This window comes from Candoia aspera, chromosome 2 (genome assembly GCF_035149785.1).
Source record: "Candoia aspera isolate rCanAsp1 chromosome 2, rCanAsp1.hap2, whole genome shotgun sequence".
In the NCBI taxonomy this organism is placed as follows: Eukaryota; Metazoa; Chordata; class Lepidosauria; order Squamata; family Boidae; genus Candoia; species Candoia aspera.
In genome coordinates this window covers 158336629-158354607 of record NC_086154.1, presented here as the reverse complement: position 1 = coordinate 158354607, position 17979 = coordinate 158336629, and positions in this window count along the sequence as shown.

The following is a 17979-nucleotide window of genomic DNA, read 5'->3' as shown; positions in this document are numbered from 1 at the left end:
GACAGAACAGAAGGGCTACAACTCTAGAATGGAACAGAAGTAAGATGAGGATATGTTGGCATGGCTGTGCATAAGGACAGTGCAGTTTGGCGTGAAGCCACTAGCAACTTTATAAAGACAGGAAGGAGTGGATGATGCAAAGAGCAATACAGTGGGTTGCTAACTAGCAGATAGAATCATTGTAACACACCAATATTGAAGGTTTTACAATGGCTGCCAATTGATTTGGGCTCAATTTAAAATGTTAATTTTACTGTTTAAAACAGTTTGGTCATCTAAAGGATCAACAATCTCTCAACAAACCTGCTGAAACATTAATATTTTCAGAAGTGTTTTTTCTGGGGATATCCCCAGTCACAAGTCTGTCTTATCTCACTCCTAAACTGTAAACCGTAGAACACAGATCCTTTTGAATTATGATTGGTCCTTATTCTCAGTGCTTTAGTGATTGTATCAAGATGCATCTCTTCAATGTAGCTTTTGGAAGGGTTATTGTTTTATGTGTTATGTGTTTAATTATGGTTTTAATTATACTTTTGAATAATTTGTTTTTGTGCTTTATTCTCTTTTGTTATCTGTCTTGAGTAGGCAGGATCTATGTACAAAAATAATTTAGATGTGTTGCCTAGAAATGAAGGACAAAACAAAAATACTGTAGGCTAAAAGAAAGGACTTTGTAATGAAAACAGAGTAGGAGGGGAGAGAGAGAGAAAGGTTATAAACATGAGAAAAAGGAAGAAGAATAAAAGTAGAGGAAGAGAAAGAAGGAAGAAGAATAAAAAGTAGAAAGTTGATGATGGGAACTGACTAGGCTTACAGGAAACAGTTTTCTGAGGACTAAAACACTGCAGTAGAGAACAAATTGTGGGAATTCTGCCTGTGGGAAAAAACAGTAAAAGATTGAAGAAAAGAGGGGATTGGTGTCAATAAAAATACTTGGAAGCAGAAGGAAGTGCAACAGGCAGGAGGGAGTAGACATAAGGTTTACTAAAAGAGAATTTAAAGCAGGAGAAGGCAGATCAGGATATCTTAGTAAATCATTGGATGATCTACAGTGGTCTGACACCTTACTGACCTTACTTATCTAAAAATAGCACCCACATATACACTTTTTTCCTCCTAAACTTGATTGCTGAAAAATAAGGCTTGAGGAGAAACAAAGGAATTGTGTGCTTAGATCTGCTACCAAAGACAATTTTGTGGGCTGAATGTGTAATCCAAAGAAGTTGACTCCTTCCTTTTTAGGCTACTTCCATATTGGGGTGCAGATCTGATTGCAGATCTTGTTAACCTCCTCTCCCCCAACCCTTTACCACCTGCTGGATCATACAGCATTATTTGTGTGGTCTGCAATCACACTAGGTCCAAGCTTCTTCCTGTTGCAGTTGCCAGGTTTTTTTTAAAAAACAGTGAGCTTCCACTTAAAAGCAGCATATTTAATAAAGAAACACCAGCATTTTGCTGAGTAATAAGGCACAGGGCATACAGGCCACCATTAGAGGGGACCCCTGATTTACCCACCTCCCAGTTCCTAGTCTCTTGACATGGTGGCTAGATTTCTGGACTGGCTAAAGGGACCCATTCTTTGTTGACACCAAAGACAAACAAGGGCCTACAGGTTGACATTTTAAAAAAGGAGATTTTGGCTGAATATTAGAAGGGATTTCCTGATAGTAAGAGCAGTTATGCAATGGAACAGCATGCTTAGAACACATGACAATTCCCTCTGCAACAGATTTTCAAATGGGGTTGGATGGCTACTTGTTGAAGATGGTTTAATGGATTCCTGCATTAAGTTTGGACTAGATGACCCTTCCAGTTCCTATATTCTGTTGTACTAAATATACCTGCTTTCTATAGTGTCTTGATGTCCTGAAATAGAAGTGTTTGGATAAGCTCTGATTCATTTTAAATGAGAAATTAAACAAAACGGAAAGCTGGGTTGACTGGAAGTGCTGTTACTCTATGTAGGCCAGCCTGAATTTTTCACCCGGGTACTGCTTGGTAGACTTCAAAGCTATCATAAAAAAATAAAATAGATTCTGCACATAGGTTTCTGCAGGGGAGGCAAGAGCAGAATATGTATGGCAATGTTGCGATGCAAGCTCCACCTCTTATGTACTTGATTGTAAAGTCATGTTGCAATTAAGAAAGGGCAAAGCTTATGTCACGATATCATGGCACATTTCCATCATTTTGGCACCACTGTGATTAGGAATGGATGCCTATGGTTCTGCAAGCTCCAAGTCTGCCTATCTCAGTTTAAATAATAATAATAATAATAATAATAATAATAATAATAATAATAAAAAGAAAAGAATAGGGTTTGTCCTAGAACACTGGCCAACAGAAATTGCAAGGTTATGTCCTAACCCTCAGATCGTCATGCCAGCATGAGACAATAAATATTAAGCTGTTTCCAAAGATTTCTGCACATGTACTCTTTCGAAACTTCACAACTACCAAATTGCTAGCTACCAAATAGAGCAACTGGTTTGAAAGTGTGAGGTTCATATTTGTACTGGAAACTGTAGCTACACTTCTAAGAACGTGAAGAGAGACTCATTTGATGAAATCAACAGTCCATCCAGTGTATCATAGGGACCAGCCGGTGGGCCTGAAACTACCAACATTTTCTATTGAAGACTTCTGGTAACTGGAATTCAGAGGTTCATTGTCTCTGCACGGAGATGATCAATTATCTTTCAGGACTTCCATACCTTCCCCTTTAAGCTGAGCTAAAGTCAGTGATCATTACACTGTGGAGAGAAGCACCTAGATTTTATCTATTCTGAACCGACTGCTATGAATAATATTTACTATGAGACATTTCATGAAGTTTCATGAAACCTAATTGGTGGGTAAGACAGGCTATGTTTTTATTTTGCTTCTAGATTGGGTTGTTGCTTACCAGCATCCTGAACTGTATACTACTAAGAAGAAAGAAAAAGGAAGAAAGAAAGAGAGAGAGAGAGAAATATCCCATGCACAATACATTAATTTTGGTGTTCACGAGCTTCTTCAACCTTTTTTTTTACAAGGCTTAGTTTTTACCCCCAATCTTCTTCTTTGGTCTTCTCTTAACCTGTTTTCTAAATGCTTCTACAAGTGTAGTGCCCAGAACTGGACCCAGTACATAAGGTGGAATAAGATCAAAGAATAATAAAGTGGAACCATAATTGCAAACTATACTTCTGTTAATGCAGCCTAAAGTTGCATTTCTTTTTTTGAACATATCAGATTGCTGATTCACATTCAGTTTCTAGTCCAATACTATTCCAAGAATGTTTCCACATGTACTATTACTAAACCAGGTATTCCACATCCTGTATTTGTGCATTTAATTTTGTTTCCTAAGTAAATAACTTTCCATTTGTGTCTGTTAATTTCATTTTGTTATTTTCAGCTTATTTCACTAATTTATCAAGATTGCTTTGAATTTTATTTCTGTCTTCTAGGGTTATCTGGACAAATTTTGTGTCATCTAAAAATTTAACAAGCATTCCTTCTATCGCTTCATCTTCTATCGCTTCATCTGAACCATTAATTAAAAGATTGAAGTATACAGTTCTGAACCTTATGGCACCATACTTGATACCTCTCTCTGATTCCACAAAGAACCATTCATGAGACACTCTCAGAGCAATTTTAAAGTCTGCTATGCATCAACTTAATTGTCATGCCATCCAGCCAATGTGAGCCCATCTAGAAATGAAAGGACTTGAATGGGAATCTGCTGTGGTTGGCCTCCTTTATTCTGTTTTGAGTGTTTATTCTGTTTTGTTTTGGATTCTTTTGTCTTTTATATTTCTAACCATATGCAAGTAATCCAGAGTTGCTTTTGCAAATTGAGCAGCCATAGAAATCAAATTAATGGATGACTGACTGACTGAATATATAAATATTAACTACCTTGCTAATCATAATGTTGTGGGATACTGTTAAACGTCTGTATAAGTTCTGAAGCTGGGAAGGCAAGAACCAACATTGCTCAGGTCAGAGGATCATGGTATAAACATTGAACATGTGCCTTCCAAACTCAAGGCTAGGAAAAGAATGACCAAGAATCTGCTGACTCAAAATGGCAGGAAAAAAAATAATCCTGAAGCTGATCCATGTACATAACACACACAAACACACTTCTTGATTTCTGTATTCTGCAGTAGACAGATCTGTTTAAATATGATTGGTTTGCATCTAAAGCAACTTATCCACCAATATCAAGTCTATGAAGTTTCAGCTGCCATCTAGTTCCTGAATGTGAGACTTATTGGAAGAATATATATTAACAGTATAGGAATATCTGGCCTGTAGTCTGACACTTTAAAGAAATCAAGATATATTATATTTACAGCATTCTCTACAAGGAAATTATGCAGTCAAAAAACGAAGCTGATAAGGCAGGAATCTCTGATTCTCAAGCCTGCAAAAGCAGTTTTATAAACATGGGACAGGGGACAAAAAACATTAAGACCAGAAAACAAGTTGCTACATGGCTATTGACTCACAAAGCTAGAAGAAAGAGATCCTGGATTCAAACCTGGATAATAAGGGGATGATGTTAGATGGAGAGCTTCTTGTATGTATGATTTCTTGATTCTTTGCCATACCTTAATCTAATCTTGCATCTGCTAGGGAATGTTTTGATAAAAATTTGATAGATAGATAGATGATAGATAGATAGATAGATAGATAGATAGATAGATAGATAGATAGATGATAGATAAAAAATAAAATGTGGGCTGGGAAAAGTCTATCTCTGTACTGTTACAAAACATATAGGATGATATATCTGGTGAGAGGAGATGGGCGGTGACAAATTTGATAAATAAATAAATAAAAATATATGCAATGTCACAGTACAGACATCCCCCTTTCCCCCCTCTTTGAAGATATGGAGAACCAAGGTATTATTAAGTGAAGGGAAGTGACTTCAGTTAGAATATTGCATCCTATTCCATAAACTGAAGGTGGAGAAAGGGAGGGAGAGAGAGAGGATGGAAAGAGAGTAATAAAGAGGTTGGTGGGGGGAGCCAAAGAAAAAAAGAATGGTAAGTTGGCTTGTAATTCTGGCAACAAAACAAAGGAAGGGATCATCACTGTTTTTCCTGAAAAAGCAACTTCTTTTCAGAATCATTTGGCACCAAAAGCTCTATTTACATTACTAAGTGGTGGTTTGGCAGAACAATACCTATTAAATATCATTCAAAGCTTTACTCGTTATTTAAATTATTCCCTTCCCACTTTTGGCTTTGGTCATGATGTGCAATCCCAGGAAGATCTAAAAAGAAAATGCAGCTCTTAGTATAGTATATCCCAGGTTTAAAGGAATAACTCCTAATCAATGGTAACACTCGCTTTGCTTTCAAATATATAATACACCAAAAGCTGGATGATTTTGCACTGTAAAATTACAGTAAACCATTCTACCAATATCTGCAAGCATCTTTGAAAACTTGTAGTGGTACAGGGGAAGCCAGAGATCAACTTTGGGGGACAATTGTTCTTCAGTAGCTTCCACACAAGCAGTTATGCTATTAAAATCAGCAAGACTGTAGAGTCTAACCAAACTGATGGAAGGAATATGTTTGTGTAAAGAGGCATCTGCTGTCAGCGAAGTCAACATCTTCAATGGGAGCGGCATTCACCATTGGAAGTGATATCTCCATTAGGGCTATGATGTAAGGCTGGTCGCCCTGTACATTTGACTTTCAGTTCACATTTCTGGCCCTATGAGCCTCTACACCTAAGACAAGAAAAAAACAACACAAAAGGTGGAGGTGGAATTGAGCAAAGTTGAAATAGTGAGAAGGTGAGATGGTACAAATCAGAAATAGCATCACAGTTGACAAAGCAGTGCCATCCTTCCTTGTTACAGCACTCTGGGAATGTTTTCTATCAGCAGGTGATGTTGAAAAAGGAGAAGACACACAATACTAGAAGGGAGAGAAAGCAAGGGGGGGGGTGTATTGTCACCCCAACCAAGGAGGGCAACACAATATGGCACTGGAACCCTAAAAATACTACAGATCCAGAATGGAGTGTACATTCCTGACAACCAAATTTATAATGGCAATCATTTTTGCTAACATAAAGAGGAGTGTCTGGCCTTTCATATCAGTGATAGGGAAATAACTTTATTCTTGCTAATGAAAAAAGAGAGAGAGAGAGAGAACAAACTCCTTTAAATTTTATTTGGGAGCTGCAACAATAAGAGACTTTCCTTGTAGATATTTGAGATTATATTATTTTTTAATTCCATATTTTGTTAAAGTATAAATCCTTTAACACATTTTGCATTTATCTGTTGTCCTTTTCTTACCCTTCCCATCTGTATAATCCTGGTACTCAATTATATGGATCTTCTATTACATAGATTTGTTGTTTAGGCTCCTTCCTCCCTCCCTCCCTTCCTCCTGAAAATCTGAGAAATCTCTGCATTCTCTCTCTGGGTTTCAGATTTGTCTTTGGCTCTTCCTTAGTTTGGGATGAACCCCTCTGCCTCCCTTGGGATGGAGGCAGGTGTTGCTTCAGTCGAGCGCATGCAACCAAATTACAGGACCGTCTGTCATCTCTTATGGGAAATGAAGAAGAGAGGGAGGTGGGGGGGAGGGTGAAAGCCGCTTCTTCGGAAAGAAAAGCAGATCATAATATCGGTGCTGATAGCAGGATGAAAACGTGAGTCTCTTTAGTCCACAATCATCTCCACCCCAAAATATTTCCTGAAATAGAAACGTCATTGATACAGCCAGATGAAAACTGAGAAGAGGAATTGACTCAAGGAAAACATAGGTTGTGTTAGACTGTACTCCATGCTCCTTTCTATATGTGTGTGAAAGCAAAACCTGACCTATGTCACAATTCCTTTGTGTATTCTAATAGGCCTAAAATGCCAAAAGAAAACAATTTTCAACACATCTTTGTACAAAAGCAATATTTTAAATATATTTTAAACCTATGATTTTGTCTGATCATTCAGAGAAAAGTCCCTTTTTGGGGGGGGATTTCTTCATGAACAACCAATCCCCTCCTTAATACAGTATGTCTTCGATTTAAGACTAACAGCCTATCTTCTAATTTAAAAAAATAACACCAATACATTTTTTTCCAAGTCCAACCTTATCAGTGAAAAAGGATAAAAATGCGTACAAGCATAGTGAGCAGACAGGAGCTCAATCACTTTATTCTCAATAAACTTTGGAAATTGTGCAGAGCAACCTTATTACTTTTGGTGGGAGCTGATGCTACAGGTCACATCACAAAATGTACTGCCAGACTCATGTTAGTAGAGAAAAAGAAAGGGAAGAATAGCATTTCCACTTTGTTTTCCCTCTTGTTGTTTCTTCTTAATTTAACTGATCCTAATGAAAGCAATGAGGAGGAAGTAATCCACTCTAGCCCAGACTGGTAACTACACTGGGGTTATGTTGAAGGACCAAGAAAGCTTTAGATCATATTAGGGTTTTCCCAGCAGCTCTGAAAGTAGCCCAACACACTTTGTGTTCATCTGAGACATAGTCCAAATCCATAGTGTGAATGGGTTAAAAAAAAAAAGTTCCACCCACTAATTATTTAGTATAGGAAAGACATACACAAATTGCTATACCTTTTTTATTGTCATCAGAATGAGATGAAGTTTTTATGGAAGTTTAGGACTACCATATCTGACCTCCCCAAATGCAGATGACCACTAGATGACAAAAAAGTTAGAGTTTTCTGTATGCTACCACCTAGTGGACATCAGGAATTTTGCAGTGCAGATACATCAGCCCTAATGTCAGAATAATTTAAGTAAAGGGACTGTATCAAATATTATGCAGATCTGTTCATATAGCTTTGTACTATTATGAATGTGTATGTTTGTGTACATACACACTTGGTTTTACAGAAATGTTTAAAAGATGCAAAAAAAGATAAGAAAAAGAAAAAAGAAGGAAAAAAATAATAAAAAAGAGGACAGAAACATAATTCATATAGGAAACAGCTCAGTCTTTAAATACAGCATTAAACATTAACCATGTGGATCTATATTGATCATGCTTTCCATTATGCTGATAGAGAGCTGGTTTATAAGTAGACAGAGAGCAACACATTTCAGTTCCAGATTATAAATCTGGTGTGAATCTTTCTTTCTTATGTAGCAAAATAATTTTCTTCGGTATACCTGGTATTTGATAATCCAAAGTTTTGGTATACATATAATTCAACTGTACATTATGTTTGAGATCATATAAAGGTAAAGGTAAAGGTTTCCCTTGACGTAAAGTCCAGTCGTGTCCGACTCTAGGGGGCGGTGCTCATCTCCGTTTCTAAGCCTTAGAGCCGGCGTTGTCCATAGGACACTTCCGGGTCATGTGGCCAGCATGACGACACGGAACGCCGTTACCTTCCCGCCGAAGCGGTACCTATTGATCTACTCACATTTGCATGTTTTCGAACTGCTAGGTGAGCAGGAGCTGGGATTAACAACGAGAGCTCACCCCGCCGCGCGGTTTCGAACCGCCGACCTTCCGATCGACAGCTCAGCGGTTAACCCGCAGCGCCACCGTGTCCCTTTGAGATCATATACTTCCAGTATAATGAAGTTGATAGTCAATCTTCTCTGAACATATTCTGGGATTTCCAATAAACCTAAAAATATGTTGAAGTAGACTTAATGTAACACTCTCTTAATCATTGATTTATTAGCAACTTGTTACAGACTTCTTGTGAATAACAATATCCATCTTAATACTCTTTACTATAAATATCTATAAAAACACTATAGATCTGGAATCATCCAAAGCACATTTGAGTGTCAATTCAGGAGTTTTAAATGCTGCTAACACATCTGGATTAAATTGTGAAATCAAGTGTTTTAACTGAACATATTGCCATTATGCATTTTTAGACAATTGAAAATGTTCGTGGCAATACCTCAAATTGGCAATACACAGGTCTAAAGGATTAACCCTATTAACCTATGAACTAAACAAAAACAAAAAACCCTGCAATTTTCAAAGTGAGATTATCTCAGAGTATAAATTTATTAGGGAATAAAGATCAAAATTATACTTCCATACCAACATCTTCCAAATACATATCTGAAAGGATCTAAACATGAAGTAATTTCTACAAATTTCCATAAATACATTAGAATCCATGTGAAGTACATGAGATTTACTTCAATTAATTGAGTAGTCTGATAATTTACCACATCAATAAATTTTGATACAGAACACAGATAACTGTCAATAAGACATAATGTACCATCAGCATATAATAACAATTTGTGTTAATTCCAGCCAATGTTGCCAGTATCAGTTAAAATAGGAGATATGAGTTATTCTTGACAAATTGCACAAGTCAATTTAATGGATAAAGAAATAATTCAATTTGCAATGACCATGGCTAATAAGTGGGTTGTACCTGCCTTCAAACTCAATTATATAAGCCTCATTGAATAAAGTCAGAAAAGTTTTTTTTCAAAAAAGGTTCACTGCAGAGTTCCAGCAATGTAGGAGCCCAAAAAAAATCAATATACATCTTGTACCAGTTGCTAGGATCAGCAACGTTTCCTGTTTTCACAGATTTAGTAATATCTATTATTTCCTGGAAAGATAATGGACTATCTAGATAAGCAACTTAAAACTGTGTAATCTTCCAAAGAACTATCTTATTTAAAAAGTGATTCTTCCTCAGTGTGGTAAAGTCAAATAAAGAGAGAGAGAGAGAGAGATTTATTTTATCAGAATCATTACATACTTTGTCTAAACTATTGACCTCTGGATTGAAAACTAAGTGATAATTCTTATCTATTCTGTGCTGGTCAGAACATATCTAGAGTATTGGGTCCTATATCAGGTGGATAGAGAACTAACAGACATAAAAACTTTATATAATGCAGACAGAGGTTGCCTTGCATAGATTTCAAAAACTCCTTAACTATTTTCTAAATTTTCTAGCTTTATTTTTTAAATCTTTTTTCCATGAACTGTAATTAGTAATATGATTACAATATGTCTTAAAAGCATCCAAACAAACATTAAATTCACCAAACAAAGATTGTTAGGCTGCGATCAGATGAAACAAAGAAGTAGCAGTCTTTTTTATCTTATGTAACATTTAAATATTTTTAGGAGAGGCATAGGGGAAAGTTTCTGTACTGTATCTTCAGTATGTCCCTTCTATATCCTTATGGTTCTGGTTTTTTTCTTTCTTTCTTTATAGGCATTTGTTGTTATTGTCTTTTCTTCAAGTTCTTTAACTGTTTAAATCAAATGTAGTTTTCCTTTCTTCTTTTTGTATTAATGCTTATACAATTTTAAGGGTTTTTTAAAAAGTTTACTTCGCCTTACATTTTTTTTCTTTTTCCTTGATCTAAGACTGTTTTTATATAATATTTTTACACATGTTGTCTTTAGTTGTTACCTGGAAAGTAAAAAGCCATAGATATCCTTATTGTACAGGTATTGATTAAACTTAGTAATTTCTTTTTTTAAAAAGAATGTTATTAAATTTCAGAAAAAGATAAAAGATACAAAAACACAAAGAACTACAAAAAGAAAAAAAGAACTAAAGTGTGAAAACACAAGAGAAATTTTTTAGATAGATTACAAAAAGAAGTGACTTCTGACTTTAAACATCAAGGATATACAGCAATTTCCCATACATTGTAAAAATCACTAAGCACCATTTCTCCCTCCCTCTATATTAAAAAGAAAGAAAGAAAGAAAGAAAGAAAGAAAGAAAGAAAGAAAGAAAGAAAGAAAGAAAGAAAGAAAGAAATATAAATAATAACCTAATCAACTTCCCCCCCTAAAGTAACAATTACTTAATTATTCACTTCCTACTACTGTTCTATACATTCCTGTCTACTATAACAGAAATCAAAAATAACAGAGCATGTAAATTGTCTACTATTATAATTAATAATAGAAAAAGCATGAATACAAAAAACACGAATAAGAAAAAAACCTTAATAATCATAATCCCAATCATTAACAATAAGTAAAGTCATCCAAAAGTCATCCAAAACCATAAGACCATCCAGGTAAATATTTTTGGTCCCTTAACCACTTCAAAATAGACCAAGGCCATATCCCCATAACAGGCCAGAACTATTTTCTTAAAGAAATCAAACAGCCCAACTGCTCCCTTCACAAATACAAAGTTCTCTCCAGAAAACCTCCCATACATAATAACCCCTTCTTTTCCATAACATTCCATCAAAAAGGCAACTTCACTCATGTCTTGCAGCAAAAATTCTCCATTTAAGTTCTTCAGTTCAGCATTGCCAATTTCCTCCAGGATTTCAACACAAGCTCAAATCTCACTCTTAGGAGAGATAATTCCATCACTGTTAGATTCTTCAGGTTCATCCACATCATCCCCAATCAGATGGCACATTTCAGACCACATATGTTCTGCAATGCTCTGAATGTCTTGCAGAATAACTTGGCAGGAATCAGAAAGAATCTGCTTAATATCTGCTTTGGTATCTCAGCAACAGTCAGAGAAAGCCTGGCTAAGATCCTCCATTTCTGAAGCAGTAAGTTATGGTGCCCCCTAGATACTTAACTAGCAGAAGTGAGAGTCAATGGAAAATTTCTGAACTGAGTTAAGATAAGATAACAGACAGTTCCCAGAGAAAGTAGCAGCAGGAAAGTAAAAGTTCAAAACGGCAGATTCAGAGTGTAAGAAAAATGCCAAAATCTTCAAAATTAGCAGAAAAATAATAACAGGAAGATGATAACATACTCTCAACCCTCTTTAGTATTGGATGGAAAGCAAAATCCAAAGCTTTAATTTTTTTTTAATTGATCACAAAAATAATAAGCTCCAAGAGAGATTGTTTCAAATACTTAAAAAATATATATAAATTGGATGTTTTAGAAATGGGTGGCTGGACTTAATGTCTCTTTAAGGGCTGCAGCCCAGCTCAGAAATGGTGAAATCCCAGCCTCCCAGCGAAGTCTTACCCATTGATTGCGCACACTGCCCATGATCTCCTGGCTACAACTCACTGTCCAGAGGACAAATAGGTTGATTCCGAGCATTTTCCTTGATCTGGAAAAGCACTCTAGGCTACAGGAGAAACCAGCCTGAGCCCAAAGAAACTGCCACAATGCCAGTTCTGCCAACAGAGCTCATGGGCACAGCTGCTCAGTCCGCCATATTCCCACCGGAAGTCCTAAACTGAGTAATTTCGATTTGAAACTGTTTGTAAGAAACTCTTATTCTTCTAGGTGAGAAAGATATTTTATCTAAAAGATGGGTAGGTCAATGTGATGGAATTTGTCTCTGAGGGGAAAGGTGATGTTATGGAGGTTGCAGGTGAGGAGGGAGGAAGACGCCTCCTCCCTCCTCCCTCCTCACCTGCAACCTGCATAACAGTCAAATGCATATTAGTGACAATTCAAAATTTACTAAAGGCATTGTTAGCTTTGACTAATAAACCTTAAAAACTGTTGTAGAACAAAAATACTTTTTAAATATTAGTGATTAAATGTTCTGATAATTGCATGGCATTAATTAATTAGTATGGCACTACTAAGGGTTATCCAGATGTTATACACAGGTGTTTTGAGTATCTTTCTAGTTTAGCAGTGGATCAGATAATTATCACTGGAGATTTTAATCAAGTTTTGGATCCTTTGTTAGATCGTAATACTGTTCCAGCTGATTTGATTCTTTTACATCGAAAATTTTACAAGCTTATTTGCCAGACTTTAATTCAGTGGATACATAGCAACTTTTTAGTTCATCACAGCAAGAATGTATTTTTTTCTCACTTCTACATCAGACTTATTTTTAGTATTTCAATCTTGTTATAGGTGTTGTTTTGATAGCCAATCATACTCCAGCAACATTATAAATCGCTATACATTCACATTTTATAAAAAAAGATGAAACAAGACTTTTCATCACAGCAACATGAATGCTCATTCCTTCATTCCTTAAATTGGCAGAAAATATGGCAACGTCAACTGCACGGCCCAATGGCTGAGCCTATTTTGCCTCACTGACAAGGTTGGTGAATGGTGCTGATCATAGAGTTTTAATGCAGGACAGTTCAAGGGTGGATCTCCTGGCTGTATTTCCCCTACCTTCTAGCATCATCTGCCAACTGGAAAAACAACATCAATTGCTGTCCTTTAACATTTGGTGGGATGAACGTAGGTGACTGTAGGCTGGTGCCTGGGATGATAGCCGTAGGTACCTTTCAAGTTACCCGAATGATAGATCAACAGTGTGAATGTCCTCCACAGTGCTGACCCATTACTCAGGTTATTTCTCAATATGGGATTTTCTTCTTTGAGAAGAGTGTGTTTGTTTAAACACATGTCCAAAATGTAGCCCAGCTTAGTACTAAGGTGGTAGTGCTGTGGTGATAGTATCAGCAGCATCCCCTTAAACAACTAGAAGTCCATAATCAGAAGGGCTTTTGCTTGCTACAATGCTCAGATAGTGATTTCATCCATTCTTTCAGATCACTGAAGCAAATCAGAAATGGAAGAATACCACAAGTGACTTACTGGCTATGCAATTGTTTATATATCACAATATGAATTTGAACTTTAAGTACAGGAAGACAAATATGATTTAATTGGCATTACGGAAACTTGGGGGGATGATTCCCACAACACTAATTCCACAAACAGGAAAGAACAGAAGCAACAGGAAAGCAGAATGAGCCACGTTGTATGTTGATGATACCATACTCAGGAATCCAAATGAATGAATGTAGTGAGATCTATCTATCTATCTATCTATCTATCTATCTATCTATCTATCTATCTATCTATCTATTATTCATTCATTCATTCATTCAATTTATATTGCCACCCAACTCAAACTAGTGACTCTGGGGGGTAACAACAATAAAAACAGTCATAATATAAAACAATAACAACAATAACAAAAATTAAATATAAATACAGCCAAGCGATCTTAAAAGCCATGGTGTTAACATAACCATGAAATGGAGCCCTTCCCACACTCGGGGACCCAGGCCCGAGTACAAAGCAAGGTCTTCAAGGCCTTCTGAAAAGCCAAGAGGGTTGGGGCCATCCTAATATCAGGAGGGAGGATGTTCCAGAGGGCAGGTGCCACAGCAGAAAAGAATTCCTGGTCCCTGCCAGCCGACATTCCTTTGCTGATGAAACCCAGAGCATGCCCATCCTGCTGGACCAGATTGGACAGGCAGAACTAACTGGGAAAAGACGGTCCCTAAGGTAACCCAGTCCCAAGCCATGAAGGGCTTTAAAGGTAACAACCAGCACCTTGAATTGCACCCAGAAACACACTGGCAACCATGGGAGCTCCTGAAGCAGAGATGTTATGTGTGCCAATTAGCTGACACTATTTACAACCCGGGCAGCTGCATTTTGTACCAGCTGAAGCTTCCGAGTATTCTCCAAGGGCAGCCCCATGTAGAGCACATTGCAATAATCCAAACGGGAGGTCACGAGGGCATGAGTGACAGTGAGTAGTGCCTCCCGGTCCAGGAATGGGCACAACTGGCACACAACCCGAAGGTGTGCAAAGGCCCTCTTAGCCATGGCTGCCACCTGCTCTTCCAGCAAGAACCATGAGTCCAAGAGGACCCCCAAATTGTGCACCGGGTCTGTCTGGGGCAGTGCCACCCCATCCAGGACCAAAGATGGCAAAACCTTGGTACCAGGAGGCCCGAACACCCAAACCCACTCAGTCTTGCTTGGGTTGAGCTCACTGTGCCCAATCCAGGGCCCTACAGCCTTCAGGCACTGAGATAGGACATCCACGGCATCACTCAGACAGCCCAGGGTGGAGATAAAAAGCAGGGTATCATCAGCATACTGATGATACATCACCCCAAACTGTCAGATCACCTTACCCAGCGACCTCATGTAGATGTTATTTAAAAGGGGTGAGAGAACTGAGCCCTGCGGCACCCCACGCAGTAGGGGCCTGCACTGGATCTCTCCCCTCCCACCAATACCAACTGTAACCAACCCTGGAGGAAGGAGGAGAACCAGCGCAGCACAGCGCCGCCTACACCCAACTCCCGAAGCCGGTCCAGAAGGATACCATGATTGATGGTATCGAAGGCTGAGAGGTCAAGAAGAGCAAGAATGGTCGCACTGCCCCCATCCCACTCCTGCCAGAGGTCATCCAAGAGAGCGATCAATGCCATCTGAGTCCCATATCCCAGCATGAATCCTGACTGAAAGAGGTCCAGATAATCTGCTTCATCCAGAGCCCTTTGAAGCTGCTGTGCAACCACTTTCTCAACAACCTTCCCTAGAAAGGGGAGGTTGGAGACTGGACGAAAACTATCTAGATTGGTTGGGTGGAGCAATGGCCCCTTCAGTAGGGGGTGCACACCGCCTCCTTAGGAGTCAGCAGGACCACCCCCTCCCTCAAAGTGGAATTAACCACTGCCCAAACCCAATCACGTGTCCTCTCCCAGGCAGCCTTGAAAGGGCATGGATCTAACACAGAAGTAGCCGAACTAATAGCTACAAGAACCCTGTCCACTTCCTCGGGTTCAACAGGCTCGAACTCCTCCCAGATAACCATGCAAGAGTCAGTCCCCATGGGCCCTACTGGCCCTGCATCAAGGCTGGAGTTCAATACAGAGTGGATAGGAGTGACTTTACCTGCCAGATGCTCAGCGTATTCCTCACAAGAGCCCTGAAGATAGATGCCTGAATCACTCCAAAACAGGGCTGCTGGGCGGCTATCTGCAGATGCAATAAAAGCAGAGAAATAACATTTTGCCACTCTTACCGCCATGAGGTAGGCTCTAATAGTGGCTCTAGCTCATGTTTGATTGACTTCACTCCCAGTCTTCTGCCAGTGGCACTCCAGGAGTCTCTTAGCCCTCTTAAGCCTCCTCAGCTCCACCCTAAACCACGCGGAGCCATGAGAACCATGGGCATGGAGAGGCCACTCAGGCACAATCTGATCCAAAGCCGTGGTTGCTCTCTCATTCCATGCAGCTACCAAGGCCTCAGCCAGACCGTGCAGACTTCCTGGAACAACCCCAAGCTCCCTCTGAAACCCAACTGGGTCCATCAGTCACCTGGGGCGGGCCGATCTAATAGGCCCTGCCTCCCTGCGGAAGGGGGTGGCGCCAGAGAACTGGAGGCTCACCAGGAAGTGGTCTGACCATGACAGGGGACAAACCAAAACCTCCCCCAATTTCGGGGCACGCTGCCACTGCTCTGACAGAAAAACCAGGTCAGGCGAATGACCACCATTACGTGTCAGGCCCTGGATTACTTGGGACAGGCCCATGGCTGTCATGGTAACCATGATCTCCTGAGCTACCTCCAACCCTGCCCCCAAGGAAGGCAGGTGGAAATCCCCCAAGACCATGAGCCTGGGGAACTCCATTGCCAACCCGACTATGGAGTCAAGGAGCTCAGGCAGGGAGGTTGCTATGCAGCAGGAAGGCTGGTACAGGAGCAACGGTCCCAATTGATCCCTAGAGCCCAACTTAACCAACAGGGTCTAGCACCTGGCAATCTGAGGAGCAGCACCCCTGGATGCCTCCCAAGTATCTTGGATGACCACCGCCACCCCACTGCCCCTATGCTGGGGTCTCAGCTGGTACCACACCCAGAAACCAGCTGGGCACATCTCAGAGAGGGGGACTCCCCCCACCTCTTCCAGCCAGGTCTCTGTAATACGATCAAATCATGGATGAGGGTGGCTTTATTACAAACTGACCTGGCATTCAGTAGCAGCAGCTGACAGCCCAGGGCCTTGAAAGTCTGCAAACTGGGGCCCGGGAGTGAGGTCGAGGAGCTGGAACATGCCACAGGAGCAATACACCTCTGGCCCCTTCCCCGCGTGTGGCCTGCTCCTTGTCTCCCGTATCTTCCCATGCCCGTCACTACTGGGATGTTACAGCCTGCCCCCAATCCTCCAAAACCTCCCCCTACCCCCTGGCTAAATCAATCCATGTCCAAGCCTGTAGCCCCACTACCACCATACACACACTTCCAGTCACAGCCTCCTTCTGGGCCGTCAACCCAGGGTGCTTCTGCTTCTTCTAGCACTCAGCACCTCCAAGGGATGGCCTACTCCACCCTATACTCTCATCCTGCCCACCACCAATCCACTCTCACTTGATTGGCAGGGGCTTGCACAGCCAGCACAAAACAACTCTGAGGGTGATCAGTCAGTCCCCCTCCCCCCCAGCTCTCACCCGTAGGCAGGGAACAGACCCTATTCAGGGAAAGAAATACCCTCTCCTACCCCCAGCCCCAGTCCATCTGTCCGTGGAGTCTGCAGATTTGCCAGTCCCTCTTCTAGGTACTCTGACCCACGGAGAAGGCAAAATGGCTGCATGGGCAGGCAGCGGGGAGGGGAGCCACAGCTGTGAGGATATAGCAGAAAACAACATCTTAGCCCAACCTTGCGTCCATTGCAGCCCATTCCCTACCCCCGAAAATCCCTTGTTGCCTCCGTTGTCACAGCACCGGAGCTCGCACTTCCATGCCAGCCAGCTGAGAGTCTCCTCTGTCGCCACCAGCACTATTTTCTCCCTCGCCACACAGTCAAGTGCTGCTCAGTGCACCATAGCTGCTCCTCACACTGCAGCTGCTCCACACACCCAGCAGTCCGGTTTTCCAACTGCCTGTCCGGGGGAAGCAGCACTCCAGCCAACAGTGCAGCCAGCAGCTGCCTAACCAAGGAGGTGAGCCCCCCCGCGGCCCAGCTTAATGGGGGAAACCAAATCTCGGGGGCTTGAGAAAACCAGCATCCACCAGGTCCACTGGGGGAAAAGCCCAATTCCACAGACTCCACCACCTTTCATCCAACTCTCCAAACCACTAACCTGCTGCAACATACAAACTACCATTGGGACCCACTTGCAACACACCCAGTCTCAGCACCATCCTAAAAAATTTTTTTTTGATTATGAAGAACATCTGGATTAAAATTTGTAAAAGCAATCACCTGCCCAGCCAAGAAGATGTGGATAGTAGCTGCTAAACATAAACT